This window comes from Macaca fascicularis, chromosome 5, assembly GCF_037993035.2.
Source record: "Macaca fascicularis isolate 582-1 chromosome 5, T2T-MFA8v1.1".
In the NCBI taxonomy this organism is placed as follows: Eukaryota; Metazoa; Chordata; class Mammalia; order Primates; family Cercopithecidae; genus Macaca; species Macaca fascicularis.
This window is the reverse complement of record NC_088379.1, coordinates 138,127,085-138,135,288: the sequence shown is the minus strand read 5'-3', so window position 1 is coordinate 138,135,288 and position 8,204 is coordinate 138,127,085. Positions and strand designations below refer to the sequence as shown.

The following is an 8,204-nucleotide window of genomic DNA, read 5'->3' as shown; positions in this document are numbered from 1 at the left end:
GTTGTTCTAGAGCTTAACATACTTCACATTATTACAGTTTCTTAAAAATACTTAAAATTTTTTTAATGCAATAAATTTGAATTTTAATCAAACAGTACAGTGAACAAAACAGAGATCTATTGCTCCAGCCTCCCTATCAATATACACAGTCCCCAGGGGCAATACTGTGAATCTTTCAGCTGTTTCTTCTGGTATTTGTGCATGGCACAAGCAGTACTCTAATATTTCTGTTTCTTGATTTTCTGCTTTAGAATGTATGTTTCTATTAATGTCTCAGAGTGAGATTTCTTTTAACTATCTGCCCATACATATAAAAACATGTTTCCTCTCTCTCCATTATCCCAAAAGAGCTTTATTATATTTTTTGGTTAAAATATTATTTAGTGTTTACATTATTATGAGCATATAAATTTGCTTTTATCTGAGCTTAGTATTATACTTTGAATACAGTTAGTTTCTTGAGCAACTGTTTTTATTGGAGGTTATATCTTGTTTTATCATATGTTTAATTTTCATATACTTACGACTCCAACACTCCAGAAACACTATAAATCCTGTCATTACAAACACATCAGGTAATCTCCTGGGTTCTTTTTTTTTTTTTTTTTTCAATTTTTTAACGACAGCTTCTGAAACAGCTGCTCTTTGGGTCAGCTACATAGCTGCTAACCCCAGACTTCCTATCACCATCATCCTAGACATTCCTTTTGCCTTTCTCATGTGTTCAGTCTTTCACTTATCCTCTTTTTGTTATTTCTTAATTTTAGGAAAACATTTCCTCCAGAAACTTACAAGAAAGGAATCATGGGCATTACATTTTTGAGATTCTACAATTATCAGAAACATTATTGAACATGGTATTTGACTGAAGATGGAATTCTAGCTTAGAAATTAGTATTTTTCCAAATGTTGAAGTTGTTTCTTCTAACTTCCAGTGTTTCTCTTGAAAAATGTTATGATGTTCTGATTCTAAATGCAGATCTGTCTAATGTGAACTGTTGTGCTCGTTAATCTTTCCAGAAGATTTTGTTATTATCTCTTTATCTTTGGTATTCCACAATTTCAAAACAGTATATCCTGTGTGCCACTCCCCATAAAAACACAAACAAAAAAAAATACATTTCACTGGGTTGAGTACTCAGCAGGCCTTTGTACATTCTGAAAGATAAATATCTTTCAATCTTCAAAAATATTTTGATATCATTTCTTTGATGATTTTATTCTTTTCCTTTATATTTTTTGATTTTTTTTCCTTAAAATTTAAATCAGTGCTCGAATTGTATTACCTTTTATTGTCTATTTTCCATATCTTTGTGATTTTTCTGCTTTCTAAAATGTATTCTTAACTGGACCGTCCAACCCTTCTGTGGATATTTTTATGTCTGTTGTTACATTCAGTAATTTCTAAGAGTTATTTCTTTTACTCTGAGTTTACTTTTTAAATAATCTCATTGTGCTTTTATGGATACATTATCTTCTGTTATGTCTCTGAAATAATTAATATTTTCTTTTGAATTATTATCCTTCTATGTTTCTTCTTTTTCATCCAAGATCTTATTTTCTATTTATTGATTTTGTTCACTTTTCATTTAGAGGATTGGTTTATATGTGGTACTCATTGACCATCCATTCAGTTTTGAATGCTGAACAAAAATGTTGATTTACTGCTCAGAATAAAAGTCGATTGGATGCTTAGTGTGCATGAGTCAACTTGCAAATGGCTGGTATACCTCACATAAAGGAGAGTCACTTAATTGAGTATTTTTAAGTATAAATGTTTAGGATCCATTTATCCTGGTCTGATGTTCGTAGAGAAGAATTTTCTAATCTCCTGCAGGTGAGTGTATGAAATTGGCTGGGGAGTTCCATTTTTGATAATGCAGACATTCATATTAAGCCCATTGTTTTTATTTGTCTCCTGTATTTCCCTCCACTCCTATCAGCTATGTCTGGTGATCCAAAGATAAAACCCTCTTTTGCTTAACATCTCCATAAAGTTCATGTGTGTTGAGGAGAGAGGGGTACTTTAAGGATTGGTAGGAAAGTTAAAAGTATTTTTAGAGAAGTAATCTTTCCTGTCATTCAACAAACCTCATTATTTTTAGTCTCATCCCACAAGCTTTAGTAGTTCTTTACAAGTCACTAGTATTTCCCATTTCTGAGTAATTCAGTGTCTACAAGGAGGGACTTGGTTTGCTTCCTTTGGTTTTTCCCTTGAGGGAGCTTTGGCATTGGCTTTCTTTACTATACTGTATCCGTTACCATTTATCCATCTATTTTTCTTTTACCAAAAAATGTTTAACATCTCTCATCTGCTGTAGTTTCTTCTCCCTTTCTTGTGTTTGTGTGACTGTTTTGCATTCATTCACTTGTCACATGAATGAAATTGAGAAAAAAACATGCTCAAGCAGAACTCACTGCATCTTCAATTTTGTAAAACTATTCTGTAATTCAATAATTTTTAAATTTTATTTTAGTGACTTCACATTAATGACACTTTGCATTAGCTGAGATAGCAAAATGTTCTTGTGAGGAAATGGTTACTTGTTAGCTATGGAATTCAAATCTTGGCTGCCCACCACTGGGATAAAGTTGATTTGAAAATGAATATATATATATAATGATTGAATTCTTCAGTCAGTAAAGATATACTCCTACAATATACCAGAGTGTTTAATTGATTTTCTCTAGTACTCAATTCCAAATACAAAAAAAACAGTGTTAATGAATGAGACAGCCTATCAGTAGTATTGCAATGTATGGTTAGCTTATTCCTAGAATAATTGCTACTGTTATTGTCCATGAGTTTTAGACATCACTATTGATGATTGCTACTAAAATATTAATAAAATTGACCAATATCATAAAATGTCTTACCCAAATATATAAGACTCAGTGAACATATTGATATGTACTATTAAATTGCTGTAACTGATGAAGATATAAAAAGAATATACTATTGAAAAGGGAATAAATTCAAGGAGGAAATGAATTAAAAAGTTATTTAATGATAGTATTTTTGACTATTTTCTATTACAAAGGAAAGATCAAATGTTGTTTAATGTTTTTGAATTAGTGGCTAGATACTGGCATTGATAATTGAGATATGAAATACAGGAAAGATAGAAGTTTGGGTGAGAAATGTTGGATTTGGTTTCAGGCAAGTTAAGCTTGAGGTTATTTTAAAATATTAAACAGCAGCCTGTAATACAGTACTGCAGCTCATCAGAGATGTCTAGGTCAAATATGTAGAATTGATCAGATTAGCTTAGCTACACAGAACAGAAATATTCCCATATCACAAGTGTTTAAGCAAAATAACAGTTTATTTCACTCTAGTAGAAAAAGGCTATGGAAGGCAACTTAGGCTAATTTGAGCTCAACAAAGTTATCCAGGCTTTTTCCAGATGTCCACTCTGCCATCCCAAGGGCTGGCCCTCGTCCTATTAGGTCCAAAATTTTGCATGTAAATGCTTCATCACAATGGTGTCTCCAATAGCTAAATGGAATAAAGGAAGAGGACATCACCCTTCTGTTTTAAAGACACTTAGTCAACCTCCATCACCATTCTGTTTACATCTCTTTGGCCAGAATTTATCTGTATCTCATGAAACTACAAAGAAATCCTGGGAATAGAGTCTTTTAATCTGTATGGTAACCCAGCAGGCTAAAAACCAGCTTTCTGTATTTAAGTAAAAATAAGAGAATAGAGGAAGGAGTATGTACCTGACAGTTTTGATTTAAGTTACTGGCACATAGATTGCATTTTGAAATGTAGATGTAGATGTATATGAACCAGAAAAAATATGTTAAAAATCTTATTTTAAAATCAGATTTTTGCAGGTTGAGCAATGAATGCAGATGAAGAACTAAAGAGAAGTAGAGACAAATCCTTCAAGGAACTTGAATGAAAAATGAGGGACAGGACAGTATCTCAGAAATTTAGGTTTGTGAGAGAGTAAAAGTGAAATCAGAAGGAGACCAGTCAAAAATGAGGAACATGATGAGCCTGATGACCAAGTCGAATTTTTAAATGATGCTATATAATGATTTTCTACTTAATGAATGTATGTGCACTAATCCTTTACTTTAGGTATTATCAACTTTTTTTTATATAAGTGCAAAAATGTAGGCCTGAAAGGTTAAATAACTTAAATTGAGACACAGAGCTGTGAATTTAACCAATGCCCCAATCTCAACTCATAATCTCAATCTGTCCCACTACCTCTTCTTAATTAGGAGGGATCTTAACTCTTAGGCATAATTAATTTACATTTTTTTTTAAATTAGGGAGTTAAAAAGCTCAGTGAAGGTGAGATGGTGTTAGTCAGAATGAACAATATAAGTATGCTTTCAGTGGGAAAAAAACTTTTTAATGGTGACAAATTTCAAAACAATTTATCTAGGATCAGGTGCTGAAGGTGCACATTCTAATTATGTTTCCAAAGTGGAAGCTGATCGCTATATATTTTTTTCAGTGACAGAATTTTTTTTTTGTATTTAAATACATAACTAACTTTCCTCCAAATAACCCCCAAATAATAAACCAGATTAAATAAAATTCACAGTGAATATGCCCAACCAACATCTGTATGTGCAACTAAACACTGTGTCTATTACTGCGGTGTGAACCTTAAACAATATAAAAGTGTTCTGGGGAGCCGAAGAAGCCCAAGTTTTAACTCTGTGGTATTTGGGGAGAGAAGACGCAGGAAATAAGAGAAAAGGGGAAATAAATTTTTCTATTTCTTAATTTTGTCCTTCCAATATATTCATAAAGACTAAAAGAGAAAAGGAAGCTTGGGATTGTAAATAAATAGAGGAATACGGGAGTGTGGGACCCTTGCAATGCTACCTGACCAAAACATATGAAAGAAATTAATTCCTTTCAGATTGAAAAGTTGGGAGAAGAGATGAAAAGTGACAGAAGAGGATGGGAAAGAGACAAAAGGAGAGGGGACCATCCAAGGGAAAAGAAGGGACCCATGGCAGGGGAGTAAGATGGAGTTCAGTACCAGTGAGTGCCTGTTTCCATCTGTATCCCTGTTATCTTAGGCTCCACTTGAGGGTCTGTCTCCTTTCTTCAAGCCTCTATGCTGTCAGCATCTTCTAGTCCCCTCCACCCTGCCCCCACCCCTACTGTGCCGGTCCCTTCCCCTTTTCTGTTTACTAGGAGTTGGCTCGTTCCATAACCCTCAAGTCATAGTTCTTTTCAGTCAAAGAGGGAGACTCAGGCATTTGCTACTGCTCAGAGCCAGGAGGTTGCCGAAACCCTACATAGAGAAGGATTCATACCATTTGATGATTCAGTGAAATCCTGCTATAGTACACTGGTATGCTACCTGCCAGGAGGCCTCCTTCCACAGACTGGCTCACAGGGACTGGCATGGGTTGCTAGAAGGGAGGCTGGACCACATTTTGGTAAGAAGGACCAAGCTTGCATCTGGCCCCCCATCCTGCTTCTCTGGCTGTTGAGCAGGTCCTGGTACTGGGGTTGTGGATCCCATTCAAGCTTCTATAAGCTGCCTGCTCCTAGTTAGGCATTATAGGATATAAACCAATCTTCTAGGATGGTTGAGGTAGCTGTTGACCACATTGGGAGCTGTAGACCACGGAGTGAGAGAGAGAGAGGTCAATATTTCTGGTTGGAATTAGAATACTGTCCAAGGAGATAGTAAAAAAATCTGGATCTGTTGAGGGGGCTGCATGTAGTTCTGGGCAGAACTTGCTGAGTGGAACAGTTGGAGATAGGGAGGAGCTGTCCTGTGGGAGGGGCTGTACTGCAATGAAGCTTATCTGCTGAGGATGCTGAAAGATAAGTGGGGACCAGAACAGAGGGGAGGATGGGTCAGCTGTTTCAGTAGAATCTTAGTGGTAAAGCCTTGTTTCTCCGAAGGGGTTGCTGATGTTGTCGGCCAGTGAGATCTTGTGATTATTCATGGGAGGCTGTTGCTGAGGCATGGGTGGGAGGAGAGGAAGTTGCTGCTGCTACTGCTGGGCAGTATAGGGGAGAAGGCCCCGGACAGACAGGGATGCGATTACCTGGTTGCACAATTCCAAGGCACCTAGTGCCATACCTGGCCTGGAGATCCTTCTTGCACTGCCACCTTTACTACTTCCAATGCTGTAGTCAGGTGAAGATAGAGATTCTGCTGAAGTAGCTGGCTTTGGTAGCAAAGGGTCACATGTTTCAAGGCCATGGCTCTGGAGATTTGAATTCACTATTGGTGCTGCTCTGTTGGATGCTTAGGGAAAGCTCAGCCCCTTGAGTGGCAGCTCAGCCCCTTAAACTAATCCGCAGCTGTCATGTAGATATCTGTTCCAGACAATCTCATTCTGTACTGAATTGTTTCACTTCAGAATCAGTCTCTGTTAAAATTCTATATTCTTCTCATCCGTTATATGTCCCGAAAACTCTGTTCAGGCAGCCTTGTGTTACTGGTTTTGTTGATGATGACAGATTTTCAAGTTTGAGCAACATTGTGGTCCATCCCAAAATAGGCAGCTATCCAGTGTAACTGCCTCTAGTGATATGAAGTCATCTGAGGGAACCTCTTAACTGGTTATTGTTTTAATAAATTTCAGAATCTCCTATTTTAATATTAGTAGCATCATTTTGGGGGGTTCTTTTTCAGTGTACTTACAATAAATTCATGGAAATCTGTTCCAGCAAAGTGTGTATAATTTTGGCTCGGGTTTCTGGACACCATCTTCCTTAGGACCTTTTTTGTTGGTTTGTTTTTGTCCTTGTCTTCCTTTTCAGAGATTTTCTTTGAGGACTTTTCTTTCTCCTTATCAGAAGGACAATGAATGTGCAGTTGAATTGCATCCTTGGTCCATCACCAAATGGGGTGGAGCACTTCTCACATTTTGCTAGGCTATGCACATCTTCAACTTGGAACTGGACTTGGCTGTTGTTCTGATGTGACCATATTTGATGTCCATCTTTGTGTCTCCTGAGTCAAACTGGTATCTTCCCGTCTTTCTCAATTGCTTTCTTGTCTGGAGTCTTAGATGTAATTTTGTCTTTGATTATAGGTTCTTCCATCAGTTTTTTTTTTTTTTTTCCTGATTCTTTCATTAATTCAGAGGATCTTTTGAGCAGTGTTACTGTTAGACATTGACCAGCAGTGCAAGACTGATATATACCAGTAGTATGTATTTAAATAAATTATCAATAACTAACAAAGATGAGAATGATAAAGACCTGGGTGGTAGAGAAATATTTTTACTTTGTGTAGGTAAGCCCCAGCTGGGACCAGTTGCTTGATGGTCTGAAATAAGACTATAGCATATTAATTTGATTCAGTGTATTATTAGTACAAGGTTAGTTAAAATATTCTAATGCATTCATCTCCTAATATGATGTTCTTACATGAAGAATAATCCACTATTTATGGCTCATTGTGGGGAGAAGGTATAAATGTGTATAATTATTTGGGCCCTTAATATGTGCTAGTGCAATGAAGTCTTTTAATGTTTTTATTTACATTTTTTTCAACATTTCGAGGTTGATAAGATTATTCTCCTTTTACAAATGAGAAAACTGAAATTGAGGTCAAGATTAAAAGGCTTGTAAGTGGTTGAATCAGAGTTGTACTCAAGGTCAACTCCACAATACAAAATCTAAAAAACTCACTATATAATATTGTCTGCTTGGATGCATGTATTTGTTTCCTGGGGCTTCTTTTAAAAATTAGTCACAAACTTGGTGGCTTAAAAAAAACGGAAACTTATTTTCTCACAGTTGGAAAGACCAGAACTCCAAAATCAAGGTGTTAGTTTCCTCCAGAGCCTTCAGGGAAGAATTATTGCTTGCCTCTTCCAACTTCTGGTAGCTTAAGGATTCGCCTGACTTTTGGCAGCATCACTCTAATCTCTACCTTCACCTGCACATGACCTTCTTCCTTGTGTCTGGGTGTGTTACCTTTTCTATCTCTTATAAGGAAACTTGTCATTGGCTTTACGACCCACTGGGACCCCTGGGTGATTTAGGATCACCCAGGATGATCTTGTCTAGAGATCCTTATCTTAATTACATCTTCAGAAACTCTTCTTGTAAATAAAATAGCATTCTAAAGTTACAGGTGGACATACCTGTTGAGGGCCACTATTCAGCTCATTAAAATGAACATGACCACATTTTTGAAAATGTGTTTTTGAATTGTGAAATATAATAAATATACAGAAAAATATATAATACT

The 8,204-nt window shown here is 36.2% G+C and overlaps 2 pseudogenes; both read right to left on the bottom strand.

The window, feature by feature from the left end:
* Positions 1-4,815: 4,815 nt before the first annotated feature.
* On the bottom strand, positions 4,816-6,181 carry LOC123573476 (R3H domain-containing protein 2-like; annotated as a pseudogene).
* A 104-nt stretch (positions 6,182-6,285) lies between these two features.
* On the bottom strand, positions 6,286-7,330 carry LOC135964407 (R3H domain-containing protein 2-like; annotated as a pseudogene).
* Positions 7,331-8,204: the final 874 nt, after the last annotated feature.